This window comes from Sminthopsis crassicaudata, chromosome 1 (genome assembly GCF_048593235.1).
Source record: "Sminthopsis crassicaudata isolate SCR6 chromosome 1, ASM4859323v1, whole genome shotgun sequence".
NCBI classification, from domain to species: domain Eukaryota; kingdom Metazoa; phylum Chordata; class Mammalia; order Dasyuromorphia; family Dasyuridae; genus Sminthopsis; species Sminthopsis crassicaudata.
The window spans coordinates 701,899,579-701,918,068 of NC_133617.1; the positions used below are offsets into that span (position 1 = coordinate 701,899,579).

The 18,490-nt window shown below is 32.3% G+C and overlaps 1 protein-coding gene across 12 annotated transcripts in view; it reads left to right on the forward strand.

The window, feature by feature from the left end:
* TMCC1 (transmembrane and coiled-coil domain family 1) overlaps window positions 1–18,490 on the forward strand; it is a 259,340-nt gene that overhangs the window by 117,615 nt on the left and 123,235 nt on the right. The gene's annotated exons all lie outside the window — the stretch shown is intronic.

Genomic DNA, 18,490 nt, shown 5'->3' on the forward strand with positions numbered 1-18,490 from the left:
TCCTGATACATTTGAGAAATGAGGTTTTTATCAAATCTTAACAATTTCTCACAGTTCTGACATTCTGTTAATTACTTGTCTAGGTCAGGAGAAGTAAGTTACTTTAAGCCTTTGAAGACTTTGGCAGATTGTTTTCTCAAAATTCTTGCCTGATACCTTTTGGTTTAATAGCATAATAAATGACAATTCTACATTATTTTATTTATTGAATGGCATATCAATCAAACTACTTAGGAATTATTTTATAGAGCTGGAAACTATTAAAATTAATCTGGAAGAATTTAAAGTCAAGAATATCAGTGAAATCAATGAAAACAATGTTAAGGAAGGAAGCCTAATAATTCTAATTTTCAAACTATATTTTATAAAGTGATAATCATGAAAATAATCTGATACTGGCTGAGAAATAGAATGGCACATCAGAGAAAAAACTATGACGTCTGAATGCAGATTGAAGCATACTATTTAAATTTTGTTTGTTTGTTTTTTACTTTCTCATGGTTTCCCCCTTTTGCTCTTTTCTTTCACAACATGACTGATGTGGAGATATGTAACAATTATACATGTTTAATCTATATCAGATTTCTTGCTGTCTTGGGGAGGAGTAAGGGAACTGAGAGAGAGATAAAAATTTAGAACTCAAAATCTTACTAAAATTTTTTGAAAACTTAAAAAAAAAACACTTCATAAACTTGAAAAAAATCATTTGAGTGGATCAGTGGAATAGATTAGTTACACAAAGATCTAAGTTTTTCTGGCAAGAACTCACCATATGAGAAAAATTGCTTGGAAAACAGTTTGGAAAAAATTAGACCTAAACTAACATTTCATAGCACATATACCAGGATAAAATCAAAATGGACCAATGATTAAGACATAAAGTATGTTTTCATAAGTAAATTAGAGGAGTATGGAAAAATGTATCTATAAGATCTATATGACCAAACAACTCAGAGAGGAGAACATAGGCAATAAAATAGATAATTTTGATTGGATGAAACTTAAACATACAAAACTAATGCAATCAAAAAGTAGGAAAATGGAGGGGGGAATGTGCAATGAAGTTCTCAGATAAAGACTTCCTCAAAGATCTAAGTAACTGAGCCAGATATATAAAAATAAGAGCCATTCTTCAATTGATAAATGGTTAAAAGTTAAACAGTTTTCAGAAGAAATCAGACCTATTTATAATTATGAAAAATCCTCTGCATCACTATGATTAAAGAAATGCAAATTAAAACAACTCCAGAATTCTACCTCACATCTATCTCTCCATTTGACTAACATGACAAAAAGGGGAAAATTACAAATGCTGGAGGGGATGTGGAAAAATTTGTATATTAATGAATTTTCAGTACAGTTGTAAACTGGTTGACCATTCTGGAATATAATTTGGAATTCTGTCCAAAGATTTATTAAACTATGCATATATATGTGTGTACACACACACACACACACACACACACAAGCATGCGCGCACACACACATACACACACACACAAAATCATTTGACCTAGCAATGTCATTACCATTTTAGTATCCCAAAGAAATCAACAAAAAGAGGAAAGGACCTATTTGTACTAAAATATTCATAGCAGCTCTTTTGTACTAGCAAAGAATTGAAATCAAAGGGATATCCATTAATTGAGGAATGGCTAAGTTTATGGTAAATGATTGTTATGGAATACTGCTATGTTATAAGAAATAAGGTGTATAGGTTCAGAAAAATCTGGAAAGACTTATATGAACTGAAGGAAAGTGAAGTGAGTAGAACAAAAAAGAAAATTGTACATAATAATAGCAATATTATAAGGATGATCAACTGTGAAAGACTTAGCTATTTTATTCAATGCAATAATCCAAGACAGTTATAAAGGACCCACCATAAAATGCTATTTCTCTCTAGAGAAACAACTGATGAACTTTGAATGCAGATTGATTTTTGTTTTGCTTTATTTTTTAAAAAGGTTTTCTTGCACTCTTTTTTTTGACATCATGGCTACTTTGGGAAATATGTTTGATCTGAGTTCACATTTGAAATCAATATTGTTTGCCTTTTTAAGGAGGGAAGTGGAGCAAGAGAGAGAATTTAGAGCTCAAAATTAAAAAAAAATTGGTAACTTTTTTTACATGTAATTGGGAAATATTGAATGGTGTGTGTGAAGACAGTGTTGTCATAAACTGTGCTCTTTCCTCTCAGATAGAAAATTAGAAAGAAAACATTTTTGGTGTTAGGAATGACATTTAGTGAATAATTGGCTGAAATAACAGAATTTGTGACAGAAACGAAATGGACAAGATGACTTCATAATCAACTTTTTGGATTTAAAATTTGTGGGTTTTCTTTCAGTCTTTTATGTCTATCACATTTCTTTCTAACTATATTTACAGTTTTTTTTTTCCTTTTTCTAGTGAGGGCCACTTGCATTTAAAAGTACTGTCCTTTGCCTTAATATATTATTAACAATCCTATAATAAAATCTGGAAACATTTTATATAACTGTTTCCTGGGGCAACATTTGAAACATTTTAACCTAAATAAAAAGCAAATTTCAAAGATAATGCTGTGTTTCCAAATGAAAGGACTTAGGTTTACCAGAAAAGAATCTTACATACATCTGAAATTTTGTATCTACAGTCTCTAGAGTACATAGTTTATGGGAGATACATAGATTATTTATGTATTTGTTACAGATTTATTATATTTACTTATAGTAAAAGTACTTTATTTGTTGTTTCAATTATGCCCATTTAGGGTCTTCATCACAAGGATGCTGGAGTAGTTTTCCATTTCCTTCTCTAGTTTATTTTATAGCTGAGAAAACTGAGGTAGACAGGTTTAAGTGATTTGCCCAGGGTCACATAACTAGGAAGTGTATCTGAGGCTGGATTTAAACTCAGGGAGGGGAAATCTTTCTGACTCCAGGGTTTTATATGTAATCCTAGGAATAAAAAAGGGGAAAATTTCTCCTATTTCTATACCAATATCTATATCTATATTTGTGCAGCTCCCTAGATAATTTGTGTCCTTAAAATGTTATCTTGAGGGATGGAAAATATTTTTATGTTGCTGACTGGACCATTTTGTTCAAATAAATCTCCCCATTTAGAATTGAGTGACATTTTAAAATGGTTATCAAGAGTTATTAATAAACTGTATACCAAGTGTTCATGTTGTTAATGAAACATTGATGATGATTATAATGATTTAATATGTGTGTGCCCATAATATTTTCTATCCTTCATACAACATTCATGTTGGTAGATGCTTTTAAGTAATTTTAAATCTAAATTAAATGGTATTAATTTGGGGGAATCTAATTGATGCTCTGCCATCCTCTCTAGTAGATTTTTAAAAAATTCTGTCATAAGCATTTTAAAATAAGCTTGTATTTGAATAGCCCTCCATAGTATTTGGAAAATAAAACCGTGTTATTAGGACTTGACTCAGAAAGAACTGGAGAGTTTGTATATCTTCTATAGCCTATCAGAGCTTCTAAGTTATAAGAACTTCTCTCTGCTCCTATAATCAATACGGAATAGAAATGCTCTCCTCTCTCAGCTGAAAAAACTTCTTTAAAAATATTTTTTCTGACTATTGTGTCTTCTCTAGGAAGGGATTATTAAGTCTCTTGGTGGGCTATAAATAGTATAAGAAAACAAGTAAAAAGAGAAAATGGTCATAAAATTTTTTGTGGTTTCCAAACTTTATACAGTGAAGTTTTTTCCCTTCCCCCCTTTTTAATTTTTAAAAAGTTATTATTTTTATTTCATTAAATATCTCCCAATTACATATAAAAATTTCTTAATCATTTAAAAATGTTTTTTGATTTTCAAATTATCTCCCTTCTTTCTTCAGAAGATAAACAATTTGATACTAAGATCAGGACATACACATGTCCAAATTAGCAGAGCTGCAAAAGAAAATACAATAAAAATAAAAATAAATTAAGGACAGCCCCCCTGTCCATTCAAAGTCTGCTCAAATGATTTTCTTAGTTTTTAATTCACATAAAATTAAGAATCTGTTATCCTATGTGTGACAATATGACAAATATATGATAAACAAATTTATTAATACATTCTTTATGGCATTCCTATGCGTAGATGTTTTCAGTGCATAGCTTTTTGAAATGTGTATAAACGTGAATATAACTAAGTGGAATGTGAATGACTATCTGTGCAAATAAAGTGCATAAATAAATTGAAATGATAAGTTTCTTTATTTTAAGAATATCTAATTAGTAAATGAAATAGAAGAAAAGGATAGCTTAACTACTTGACCAGCTATATAGATAATTCTCACTTTATTTTTAATGCATGAATGTATTAGAATTCCATTTGCCATGGGTAGATATAATATATTTAGTCTTAAGTCTCTCTAAACAAAGAATAATAGACTTACCTTGTGATAGTATGTGAAACCAGCATTTGTATCTGAAAATGTTATGTTGGGTTACTGGTAAATAAAGAATTCTCAAGTTTATCAAAGAAATTGACCTAAATTTTACTACAGTTATATTATCCATGTGAAATGAGTTTTCTGCTATATCTATTAGATAAAATATTGGTCATGGTTGAAAAATACATAATAAATATTAAAAGAAAGACTTTGGAGAATCTTTACAATGAAATAATGAAACCTTCACATTGAAAGTCACTTTAATCATACTTTTATGGTTAATTTTTATAAATTTTAAATAAGAAAAGGAATTGTCGATAAGTATCTTAATTATGTTTTAATATTTTAAAATTTAAAACTAATAAATTCTTAATTTTATTTGCACAAAATAAAATGTAATAAATTTATTTGTATAGATTTATTTAATGAAAAGTGTTGTGCGGAACCATACTTTTATTTTTATTTGTTTTTCCATAAAAAGGAGGTTATCACTATCTAGTTTGGAAACCACTATTTTACATGATCACCTCAAGTGAGTTCCCCTGAACTTTGGAATTTCATAAAATCTGAACGTAAATGCGTATGTGAGCACCACTTTGTTTTCTTTGGGCAGTTAACTAGCAGGTGTTAAAAAGTAAAGGATGAGCTTCCCTAAGCATTTATTGGTAGACTTCTACTGCTGTTCTTCATTGTCCCACATGGTTGTATAGGAATGGAATTAAAGGTTTAAAAATCAAATTAATGGATATTTCAGTGTCCTTCAATCTTAGTTACTGTACTAGTAGTCCGTGTGTCTTTGGCATTGTGTCTTTTGTGCCTTGTTGATGCTTTTGTACAAACACTTTTTTGCATATTACTATATGCATAGGTTTATGAAATTTTGCATAGAATAAATAATTCAATCTACATTGATCATTTTGAGCATTGTGCATATTTTTTCCTTTACTGTTTTTTTTTTATTAATTAAAGCTGTGCTTGAATAAATCACTTAAATTTTACTGTCATTAGATTAGTAATCCATAGCATCATATCCTATGATTACTTTACTTGACAAAGAAATGGTATCTTAATATTTGACAAAAGTTTTATTTACTTATTGGCAGAATTCCCTCAAATAGCCCATGGAGAAAAACCATTGTTTTTATAGAACTCAGGCCAAGATCTGTTATTTTAATTAGGTGTTTTGGTCTGTACACCCTTCTCTTACCTCTTTCTGCTTACAGATTGGTATCTGTTTGTTTGGCATCACTCATGATCATTGTGCCTATTTCTTGGCACTGAACAGCCTTCTTCTGGTCCTGTTTTTATAATCACAAATAGAGGCTATGGAGCATGCTTATAGTAGAACAATGAATTTTGATATTAAATTTGGAATAAATTAAAGAAACAAATTTGTGAGAAAAATATTCTACAAGGTAGATACATGTCTCTAATCATAGAAATATTGAATTCAGGGTTGAAAAGAAACACGATGTCATCTGTTATATTCTTTGCCCTTAGAAAAAGATTGTACCCTGAGTCATTTTAGATCTGTGTCATTCCTAATCCTAAATAGGAAGGAAATTTTCTTGTCTCTCCCAACACCCTGTTATAGCAACTCACAATTTGCAGTCATGTAGTTCTTTATGTCTAACTTAAGTAAAATTTTTCTAAGTGAAACCATCAGAGGCTTCAATATCATACTATCTTAAAAGAAACCTTTGTCCAAATTTTGGGTATTTCCACTGATTGTTAATGTCTCTTAATCCTTTTTCTGTAAACTCAGAATTTCTTGAAATAGATGAAGCCTCTGCTGTAAGGTAGGAAAGACTGAAGACAAGAATCCATTCATTTCTTCCCATTCCTAAAGCAAAATAAGGGCTCAAGTGACCCAAGAAACAAATAAAATGGACTAATATCACACTAATTGCTGCTGTAATCATGTTTCATCTAAAATCCTGTTTTCACGGAGCTAATAAGGGAAACAAAGGACTTTAATATGGGTTACTTTAATATGGGGTATGCTTCTAATGCAAAGGCTATACCATTTTTATGTCTTGGAAACTTTTGGCAGTATAATATTTGTATCCCTCAGAATAATGTTTTAATACATAAAACATAGTATTATAAAGGAAACCACTTAGTGTAGTTATCAAATTTTTTTTTTTAATTTATGGACACCTCAGGTTAAGAAATGTTGCTTTAATAGAATAGTCTCACTAACTCAAATCTTGGTTTGATTATATCTTATCTTTCACTTTCTTCTAAATATTCTGAAATCTTGCTTTTGGATTCATCATACTACTGAAACTGCTCACTCCAAAGTTACTAAGGATAGCTTAATTGCTAAATCTCATGGCCTTTTTTAGTTTTTATCTTCTGTAGCACCTTTTGATATTCTGGCAAACTAATAACTGATATTGTCTACATGACTACAACTAAAGAAATGGTATAGGGTAGCTATTGAGAATGGAAAGAACACTAGGGTTAGAGACACTGTTGACTATCTCTGTTTATCATCTCTTATGGCTCTCTTCTCCCTGAGTTTTTATAATGCTAAGTCATTCATGCTTTTATATTAATTGAGGCAAAGTTCTGAAATGATTAAATCAATCTGAACTAAATATGTGACTTAACATTACTGTTTTCTTTTAACTCTTTGCTTATTAGACATTGCTCTGTATGGCAAAAATTAGATTATTTGGTGCTATGAAATAGTAACTAATTAGAAGGTTAAAAAGGATTTTGGAAAATCTAGTGGCTGTAAGCGGTAACTACTTAGATTGTAACAATGGCATTTGACCCATAAGAATTATTTAATGAAATATGTTTTAAGATGACTAAATATCTGTTTAAAATATAAAAATAGCTATAAATGTTATAATTTAGTTTTATTTATTTATTTATTTATTTATTTTTAAGAATTCCAAACATGCTTTTTTTTCAGGGGTCAAATTACTAAGCCTGAATGGTTTCTAACTGTGAACAAATCTGATATAAACAAAAATGGATGTCATTAACTTTGCAAAAGATAATTTCCTTTTAAAGTTTTATAATGTTATTTGTATAGAGAAAACTCTTTAGTTTTCCAAGAGTCTTCTGTTGAAATGCAGATGCATCCTGAGAGTTCATAAGGTTTTTTTTTTTTTTTTTTTTTTTTTTAATAGCTAAGGTGACTGACCTAGCAAGAAAGCTTTAACTAGTCATGTTGTGGGTGAGTAGAGAACAGAGAGGTCCTTCTGGATCAGGGTAAGAAAAGAGAAAAGGGTACAAGGAAAAACCTAGTCTTCTTCACAATCATGCCCAGTGTGAAAGATGCCAAAGATCATTGATGGGCTTCATGATCAGTGTTTGTAGAATCAAATGATTTCAGGATTGGAAAGCATGCCAATGACATCTAATCTTAAGCATACCTTACCAAGAATTCTTAAAACTTCAAAAAAAAAAATCATCATCTGAGCCTGGCCCTCTTCAACAATAAGAAGAACCAAATCAGTTCCAATAGAAGAGCAGTAATGAACTGAACCAGCTATACCCAATGAAAGAACTCTGGGAGATGACTATGAACCACCACATGGAATTCCCAATCCCTCTATTTTTGTCTGCCTGCATTTTTTATTTCCTTCGCAGGCTAATTGTACACTATTTCAAAGTCCGATTTTTTTTTTTGTACAGCAAAATAACTGTTTGGACATATATACATATATTGTACTTAACTTATACTTTAACATATTTAACATGTATTGGTCAACCTGCCATCTGGGGGAAGGGCGGGGGGGGGGAGAAGGAGGGGAAAAATTGGAACAAAAGGTTTTGCAATTGTCAATGCTGAAAAATTACCCACGCATATATCTTGTAAATAAAGTTATATTTTTTAAAAAATCATCATCTAGCTCCTGCTTAAGACTTTCAGTGAAAGGGAACTGACTGCCTTCTAAGGCAGACTCTTTTTCTTTTGATGCTTAAAGAATTGTTGGGGTCATTATTGTGGGCATTTCAATCTCTGTTTATGCTGATTGTATTCTTCTTCAGGAAGAGAGAATTATGGACTTGAAACTAGGATAACTTGATTCCTGCCTCCAATGAAAGGCATTTAGCTAAATTTCTCAAGTCTGTTTTTCATCTATAAAATGATTTAATAATAATAGCTACCATAGTACCATAGTAAATGGTAGCTATCATAGTATTGTTATGAGATGGAAACCATTTAATAAATGTAATATACTTTGCGAACCTGAAAGTTTATGAGTGGCTATGGCCAGAAATTTTCATTATCTGGTGGCCAACCTTCTGGAGATGTACAGTTGTTTTTATTCAGTCTTTTTCAGTCATATGTGACTCATCATGACCCTGTTTGAAGTTTTCTTGGTAAAGATACTGGTTTGCCATTTCCTTTCCAGTTAAATTTACAAATGAGGAAATTGAGGAAAACAATAAAGTGATTACTAGTGTAAGTAGTCTATCTGTTGAGCCACTTCATTGCTATCTAGAGATGATTCTCTTTAAACTTAGACTGATGCATAAATAGATACAGTTATTGGACCTGCACTTAAAAGCTTTTGAAAATTTATGTGGAATGTAAGTTTCTTTCCAGTATAGACAATTTCATTCTTTGTGTTTAAACCCTTAGTGTCTAACACAGTACTTGATACATACATGGTAGGTGTTTAAAAATTCTTATTGATTAATTAAGGGATCTGCTAGAGTTTGCATTTTGCTCACCTAGTTTTTGTTGTAATGCAGGGGCACCTCCATGTTACAAAGAGGCATCAAAAAAGCTTTTTTTATTGAAAAATACTCGTGTCAGCCTCAGATCTTCTTCAAAAGGAGATAATAACAGCACCTATTTTAGTGTCATTATCAGGATCAAAGAAGATGATAGAAATAAAGTGCTCTGCAAGCCTTAAAGTGCTATATAGATGTTAGCTACTGTTATTGTTGTCATCATTATTATATTCCCCATGTATCCTTATTGTTAATTATAATGGCATATATTGTGCCCCACCACACCTTATTCCACTTTTGGATGCTGTTAATCACTAAGAGACTAGAACCTACTCTTTGGGATCTGGGAACAGAATACTTCCCACCTGAACTTCAGTTCAGAACCTTTTTCTGTTTTTCCTAACACTTTTCTGCCATACCAAAATACCAAACTTATATACTAAACTTTATAGAGCTAGAAAACCAACAAATTTCACTTGAAGGAATGAAAGATCAAGAATGTCAAGGGAATTAATTGTGGGGAGGGGGGAAACGCAAAGGAAGGAGACCTAGCAGTACCAGAACTAAAACTATATTATAAAGCAGCAATTACTAAAACTATTTAGTACTGTCTAGGAAATAGAGTGCTAGATCAGTGGAATAGATTAGGTACACAGGACACAGTTGTTAAATAACCATGGCAATTTTGTGTTTGACAAACCCAAAGACCCTAGTTTCTGTCACTATTTGAACAAAAACTGCTGGGAAAACTTGAAAACAATATGGCAGAAACTAGGATCAATATTTTACACTGTGTACCAAGAAAAGATCAAAATGAGTACATGGTTTATACATAAAGGATGATACAGTAAGCAAGTTAGGAATTCAAGGAATAATTTACCTGTCTGATTTATAGAGAAGGGAAGAATTCATAATCAAATAAGAGATAGATAAGATTTTGAAATGTAAAATAGATCATTTTAATTATATTAAATTAAACAGATTTTGCACAGACAAAACCAATGCAGACAAGATTAGAAGGAAAACCCAAAATTGGGAAACAAACTTTACATCAGGTCTCTCTAATATAAAGCCTCATTTCTTAAATATAGAGAGAACTGGATCAAATTTATAAAAACAAGCCATTCTCTAATTGATAAATGGTCAAAGGTTATGTATAGGCAGTTTTCAATGAAGAAATCAAAGCTATGTGTAGTTATATGAAGAAATGCTCTAAATCACTATGGTTAGAGAAATGCAAATTAAAATAACTCTAAGATATCACCTCACCTGTCAGATTGACTTATATGACAGAAAAGAAAAATTATAAATTTTTAAAGAGGATATAGAAAAATAGTCACACTGATGCACTGCTGATGGAATTATGAACTGATTCAATCTTTCTGGAGAACAATTTGGAATTATGCACAAAGGGCTAAATAATTGATCCAGCTTAATACCACTACTACGTATCCCAAAAAGATCACAAAAAGGGGAAAGGATCTACATGCACAGAAATATTTATTGCAACTCTTTTTGTGATAGCATAAGATTGGAAATTTGGGAATGTCTGAACAAGCTATGCTATAAGAATGTAATGTAAAACTATTGTGCTATGTAGAAATGATGAGCAGCCATGTTTCAGAAAAGCTTGGAAAGACTTTTACAAACTGATGCAAAGTGAAATGAGCAGAACTAGGAAAACATTGTATATAGTATCATCAATATTGTGTAATGATCAACTATGAATGACTTTGTTCTCTTCAGAGTACAGTTATCTAAGACAATTCTAAAGGATTCATAATGGAAAATACCATCCACATCCAGTGTATTGACTATTTTCATTTTATTTTTATTGGTTTTTTTCTTTTGTTGTTTCTTCTTTCACAACATGACTAATAAGGAAATGTTTTACATAATTGTACACATATAAAACCTTTATCAATTTGCTTACAATTTTAGGGAAAATTGAAAGGAAGAGAGTGAGGGAGAAAAATTTGGAACTCAGAGTTTTGTTGAGTTGTCTTTACATATAATTGGAAAAAATAAAATACTATTATGAAAAATAAAGAACACTTACTTTCAAACTATTTCCCAATTCCTAAAACATGCTATATACATGTTATTAAGGACTGTGTTGGTTTGAACAATATATATTATATGTCAGTGGTTTAAGTCAGTCTTAGTTATTTTCTTTTATTCCCCTAAGGTTGCTAGAAGGCAAATCTTAATTTATATTCAAGCATAGAGGGAAACAAGGGAGACAGACACACAGAGAGATTCAAACTGGCATAGTCTCTCTTATCTCCAACATGACTGACTGCAAGACAACTTTTTTTTTCTTAATTTATGTTTTGTTATATTTTATTTAGTCAGCAAAAATCTATCTTCTTTCCCTTTTACCTTAATTTCTCCCTCTCACCTACCTGCTGTTAGGAGTGAAAGAAAAACAAAACCTCAGATGCCAAAAAAAAAAAAAAAAAAAAAAAAAGAACAAAACCAATTTCTGCGTTATCTGTGTCCAAATTGTATGGGGAGGTGGTCGGGGTGGGGCATTTTTCATTCACCCTGGGTTCTTTACCTCTCTGTGAAGAGGTAGGGTTGTAGTTCCATCATTAGGTCATGGAATTGTGATTCCTCAGAGTTCCCAAGTTGTTCAGAGTTGTTTGTCTTTACTAAGTTGTTTTCATTGTATGAATTTTTCTCCTGGTTGTGCGCACTTTACTCTGTATCACCTCATACAAGTCTTCTCAGCTTTCTTTGACAAGGGTCCCCCTCATTTACTTACTTCTTAATTTTTGTTGTCCATCCACTCATCCATCTATCCATCCATCCACTAGGCTATTGGGCTTAAGTGACTTGCCCAGAATCACACAACTAGAAAGTGTCTAAGGCCACATTTGAATTCAGGTCCTCCTGACTCCAGTGGATGCTCTATCACTGCATTGTTTAGCTGTGCCTCCCTCCCCCCTCATTGCTTACAGCACAGTAGCATTCCATCACATGTGCTTTATTGGGCACTGCACAGTAAGGGTCAGGAAAGGGTCCATACAAAAAGAAGGTGTTGGTTTGCCTGCCTGGCTTGGGGAGCATCAGGGCAGAACTGTAACGTTCTGTTGTCTCCAGAAACTGCCGATCGCTCTCTGGGAGGAGATCTGCTGTCTCAACTCAATCTCAGACTATGACCTAGAATAGATTCTCTCCTCTCCCTTGCTCAATGTTGCTTCTTTTATCCTCCCAGAGAAAGGGCAATAAAAGTGGAATAACTCAGGGGCTTCTGGGAAAAAATACTTCAACCAATGAACTTGCTCCTATTACGCATGCAAGCTCCTCCCCAGAAGTTCAAAGGGGTAAAACTCTTCCCAAAGGCCCGAACTAGAGAATTGTTTCAAGTACCGACTTAGCACCTAGTAAGAACCTAATATCTCATTATCTCAATAGCATTTATTAAGAACCTAACACAGAACCACCCATGGTGTGTCATGGGTGAGAAAGAGAAGGGGCCTTGAAAAAGGAGAACATCCAGTTAGACTAGAAGAATAGACTAGGGCCTGTTTGTGAAGGGCTTTAGCAGCTCATTAGAGGAGTTTATAGTTATTCTAGAATAGAAGAGTCACAGTCAGGTATATATAAGGAAAATGACTTTGGCAATTTTGTGCAGGATTGAGTGCAGTGTGGAGAAATGTAAGATAGGAAAAATTAGTCAGGAGACCATTGCTGTGGTCTAAGTGAAATGTCAGGAGGCATGGTAACTGAGCTAGAAAAGAGGAGAGGAGAGATGTGCTAGTAGAAGTGGAAAGAGTTGCTATATGGGAAAGTAAAGAGTTGAATTCATTGACAAGGTTGGAAAACTACAATGATGATAGTGTTTTTTTGACACAAATAGGGAAGTTTAGAAGAGGAAAGTATTTGGAGGGGAAGATGAGTTCATTTTTGAACATGTTGAGTTTGATAAGTCTCTAGCACATCCAGTTTAAAAGAGATTGGTTAGTTGTCTACATTAGAAATGATAATTAAATCTTTGGGAGCTAATGAAGTTACTGAGAAATAATAAAGAAAAAATAAAAGGCAATTTAAGAAAGCCTTGGAGAACACTTGGGAGCATGATGTGGCTAATGATGCAGCAGAAGAAACTGGAAAATATTTAGATAGGTTTAGGGAAAATAATAGGAGTATATCAATATATTTATTCATTTACCAAAAGAAATAATTGTGCCCATTTGTTGTGTCTTTAGAACATTAAAAATAGAAAAATAACAGTGTAGCAACTTGTCACTCTCCCATTTCTATCTGGGATCCATGGAAAATATAAGAATAAAATAAGTGATGATAACTGATATTTATATGTCTTGCAAAGTTTTAAAAGCTCTTTACATATATTACCTGATTTGAACTTCACAAAGATTCTGTGAAATATATACATATATACATATGTATATATGTATATATTTTATATGCCCAAAAAGTTATCAAACTGTGCATACCCTTTGATCCAGCAGTGCTACTACTGGGCTTATATCTCAAAGAAATACTAAAGTGGCTAGAAACTGGAAGATGAATGGATGTCCATCAATTGGAGAATGGTTGGGCAAGTTATGGCATATGAAGGTTATGGAATATTATTGTTCTGTAAGAAATGACCAGCAGGAGGAATACAGAAAGGTTTGGAGAGACTTATATCAACTGATGCTGAGTGAAATGAACAGAACCAGAAGATTGATGTACACTTCAACAACAATACTGTATGAGGATGTATTCTGATGGAAGTGGATATCTTCAACATAGAGAAGATCCAACTCACTTCCAGTTGATCAATGATGGACAGAAACAGGTACACCCAGAGAAGGAACACTGGGAAGTGAATGTAAATTGTTAGCACTACTGTCTATCTACCCAGGTTACTTATACCATCAGAATCTAATTCTTAACATGCAACAAGAAAATTGGATTTACACACATATATTGTATCTAGGTTATACTGTAACATATACAAAATGTATGGGATTGCCTGTCATCTAGGGGAGGGAGGGGAAAATTTGGAAAAATGAATACAAGGGATAATGTTATTAAAAAAAATTACTCATGCATATATACGATCATAAAAATTTTATAATTATAAAATTAAAAAAAAAAGAAATATATATATTTTAGGCAGGATGAACTCTTGTCATTTTGTAAAGAAGATTTTTTTTTTGTTCAGGTCCTTTTAAATTCTAACTTATCTAATTTTCACAAAAAAATTATGTAGAATGAGCTCTTAAGAAACAGTTTTGGATTCCAATAGGTCCATGTTGTGGTTTTGGTTCTGCCATTAATGAACTGTCCAGACTATGTAGTATGTCTTGAGCGCTCAGCTTTAAATGATGGCTTAATTCTTTTTTTTTAATATTGATGATTTAAAGAATTCTTTCTAGTTTTATAATCTTAAAGAATTGTAAAGATGACAAACATAGTGTAGTCCATTCTCTGATCCTTCTCCCTCTCTTCTAATCTCACTTCTTTGACTATTCTCCATCACCTCGGGGCTGCCTTTCCAGTGTCTTACTATGGTACTATGAGTATCATACATGCATGTAATAGCATGCAAAAAAAAAAAAAAAAAAAAAAAAGAGTTTTTAGGAGAGGTTCAGGACTCAACATTCCAAAATTGTGTAACAGGCAAAGTCTAGGATGCTCAGGCTTGCACCCTTAGTTGTCCCTGGATGTCTTCCTAGTTTTAGTATTTTCTTACTGCTATTTTCTCTCCCTCTTACCTTCCCCTTCCCAGGTCTAACTGATTAAAGAATCTACACTGTAATAGTAGAAGGAACTGATTTTGAATATTACATCTATTTAATTAAGAGATTCCTTTAAAAATGTCATGATGAATAGTATCTTCCTCCACTCCAAATTAAAATATGGGGTAAAACAAACACTTTGTCATCTTTAGAATCATGGCCCTAAGTGGGGGCCATTCTATGTTCCAGAGATTTGGTTTAATATTGAAAACATTATAATCTGAGGCCTACATTTAGTAATAGTTGCAGTACCCCTCTGTTCTATTTTAAGAAATTTATGAGTATAAAATTAAGCACTGCTTATTTAGACTTAAATCTAAATAAAGTGTGTTGTTACTTTAACAGCTGTCTAAGTAAGGAAGTTTGCTTCAGATAGAAAAATCCCTGGGGATTCTGCCTGATCTTGAAGAAATGTGTAGTTTAGTATTTATAACTGGCATTTGCTGGTCTGAATAGACCACTGGGCATTGCTAATGGAGATCGGTATTTCTCATCTCTAGGACTTTATTTGAAATATAGTTCAGTTATTTGACAGGGGGGCCTTTTCCCTGGAGAATTCCAGAAAGCTTCCCTAAGGTAATTTAACTGCTTGTTATATATGGAAATTTACAATCCAGGAAAATTAAAGGATCTTGCACTCTTTAAAAAATTATTATTGTTCATTTGCTTTTGTTAATTCCCCCTCAAATCAAAAACCCAAAGAGGTAGTGTTAACATGTTTTTTCCTTAATTTTATATAGAGTATAATAGATAAAGGTGATTCCTCTCTTGAACCATCTCATTGTTGAAAGAGCTAATCTATCATAGTTGGTTATCACATAATCTTGCTGTTACTGTGTACAATGTTTTCCTGGTTCTGCTCACTTCATTTAGCATTTAGCATGCAAGTCTCTCCAGGCTTTTCTGAAATCAGCTTATCCATCATTTCTTATAAAAAACAATAATATTCCATAACATTCATACACCATAACTTATTTATCCATTCCCCAACTGATGGGCATCCACTCAATTTCCAGTTCCTTGTCACTACAGAAACAGCTGCTGAAAACATTTTTGTGCATATGGGTCCTTTCCCCTCTTTTATGATTCTTTTGGAATACAGATCCAATAATGACACTGATGAATTAAAGGGTGTGTATAGTTTGATAGCCCTTTGGGCATAATTCCAAATTGTTCTCCAGAATGGTTAGATCACTTCATTCCTTCCTTATCTTCATCTGAATGGAACTTTTTTCATAACAAAGAAAAATAATTAGTCAGACACAAACCAAGTAGTAATCCTATTTAATATGTGTGGCACATATTGCCTCCATATTCCCCTACTTCTCAGACGCTTATGCTTCTTCATTGGTTTGGGGGAAGCCTTATTGGTTTACTAGCCCAAACTTTTACTTTATTTCATTTTAATATTTTCATTACAAGAATTTGCATCAATTCATACATATCTCAGGTTTTAAAATTTAAAATTTCTCATTTATTATTGCATAATTGGTCATTGCATTCATGTAAAGTGAATTAATTCACTTCCATTAAAAAGTGTTTCAATAAATATTTGCTTATATGTCAGACTTTGTTTGCTATCTTTGACTTCCTTGGAAACATATGTCCAGTAGTGAGATTGCTAGTTCAAGGGAAATGAACAATTTAATTATTTTTCTTGGATAATTCTAAATTGGTATGCAGAACAATTGTACCGATTGTAGCTTTACCAAGAATGTTTTATTAGGCTTGTATTTCTTCTCTATTAACTTACTTTTGCCCCATAGTTTTGTTCTATTTGCCAGTTTTTTATTGTGTGAGGGGATCTCAAAGCTGTTCCATTCCTTTGCCAATCAGTGATTTGTAGCATGTTTTTGCCTAGAGTTGTTTATACATTAGAATTCCTCTTTTGGAAACAATTCCTATCCTTTTACCATTTAATCTATTGTGTTTTGATTAATGGATGGATCCAGACATGAATAAATGTAAAGTACAGAACCTTCTGAATTCTCCAAATTGTATATCTTTGAATTATATATCTTTCCTACCAGACTTTAACAGTGATATTTGATGCAGAGTCCTTATTCTGTTTCATGGTTCATTGGAAAAAATGCTGTGTTTTCAGTAAGAAAACCTGGATTTGAATTCTCACTCTCACCTAATAATACTTGTGTAATGGTTAAAAAGTCATTTTATAGTGCCTGGTATATAATGGGTGTTTAATAAATTGTTCTTTAATTGATTCACTTCTCTGGTCTTTAGTTTCTTCATGTAAAATGGGCGGCTTAGATCATGCTATCTCATCCTTATTGGTCCTTTCTACTTCATGTCTACCTTCCTGTACCTCTAGTCATTGAGAAAGGAAATAAATTCTAGCTTTTACCACGCATGTACACAAAGAGAGATTAATTTTTCTTGAGTATACCCAATATTTTGTAACTTAATTGGTTTTAAAATTGGTTATGAGTTTCTGAAGCATTTCAATAATATGTTATTTTAAAAATAAATATTCCCTGTATTGTTTTTTATAAATTTCTGCATCCTAGCTTGGAAAACCCTGGGCTAAGTGATATCTAAGGTATCTTACAGCCTAATCTGTGAACTTAAGACCTGCCTTACTTTTGTACTTTACTCTTTTCTTTGTTTTTTTTTCTGTTTTTTTTTTTCCCCCTCCAATATAGATAGTTGTAGGCAAATGTACATGATTTCATTCTCCTTTAACTTTTCTGGGAAAAACTTGATAATATTGTTTTTGTTGAATTGTTGTTTACTTGAATTTTTAACATTTTTCCTACAAGAACCATACATTGAAGATATTTTAAATTACTTTTGCTTTTAGGGTTTTGTGAAATTCTTAGAGATAGACACAATTTAGGGTAGTGCTTTAAGATAAATTAGATTGAGTCCTGTCTTTTTTTTCAAATTAAGGGATTCCACCTTAGGAAAAACTTTACATTTAACTTTCATGATGTTGAGGATTGGGAAGAGAAATATCCCATTTTATATGAATTCATCTCTGCATTAGCCATCAGTCAATTTTCTGTTCTTAAATTGGGAGGAGAGGAGGTTGGTGGCAGTGATCATTCATATATTCAGTAAACTTTTATTAAGTGCCCACCAGGTACTATGGAAGGGTCCCTAATGGAAAGAAAAGGCACCATTAGGAAGGAATTTATGACCAGAGGAGAACTAGAGATCATTATTGATCACAAAATAGAAGATTTTGATTACATCAAACTAAAAAGTTTCTGTACAAATAATACTAATGCAAACAAGATTAGAAGGGAAGTAACAAATTGGGAAAATATTTTTAAAAACAAAGGTTCCGACAAAGGTCTCATTTCCAAAATATATAGAGAACTGACCCTAATTTATAAGAAACCGAACCATTCTCCAATTGATAAATGGTCAAAGGATATGAACAGACAATTCTCAGAGGAAGAAATTGAAACTATATCCACTCACATGAAAGAGTGTTCCAAATCACTACTGATCAGAGAAATGCAAATTAAGACCACTCTGAGATACCACTACACACCTGTCAGATTGGCTAAGATGACAGGAACAAATAATGATGAATGTTGGAGGGGATGTGGGGAAACTGGGACACTGATACATTGCTGGTGGAGTTGTGAAAGAATCCAGCCAT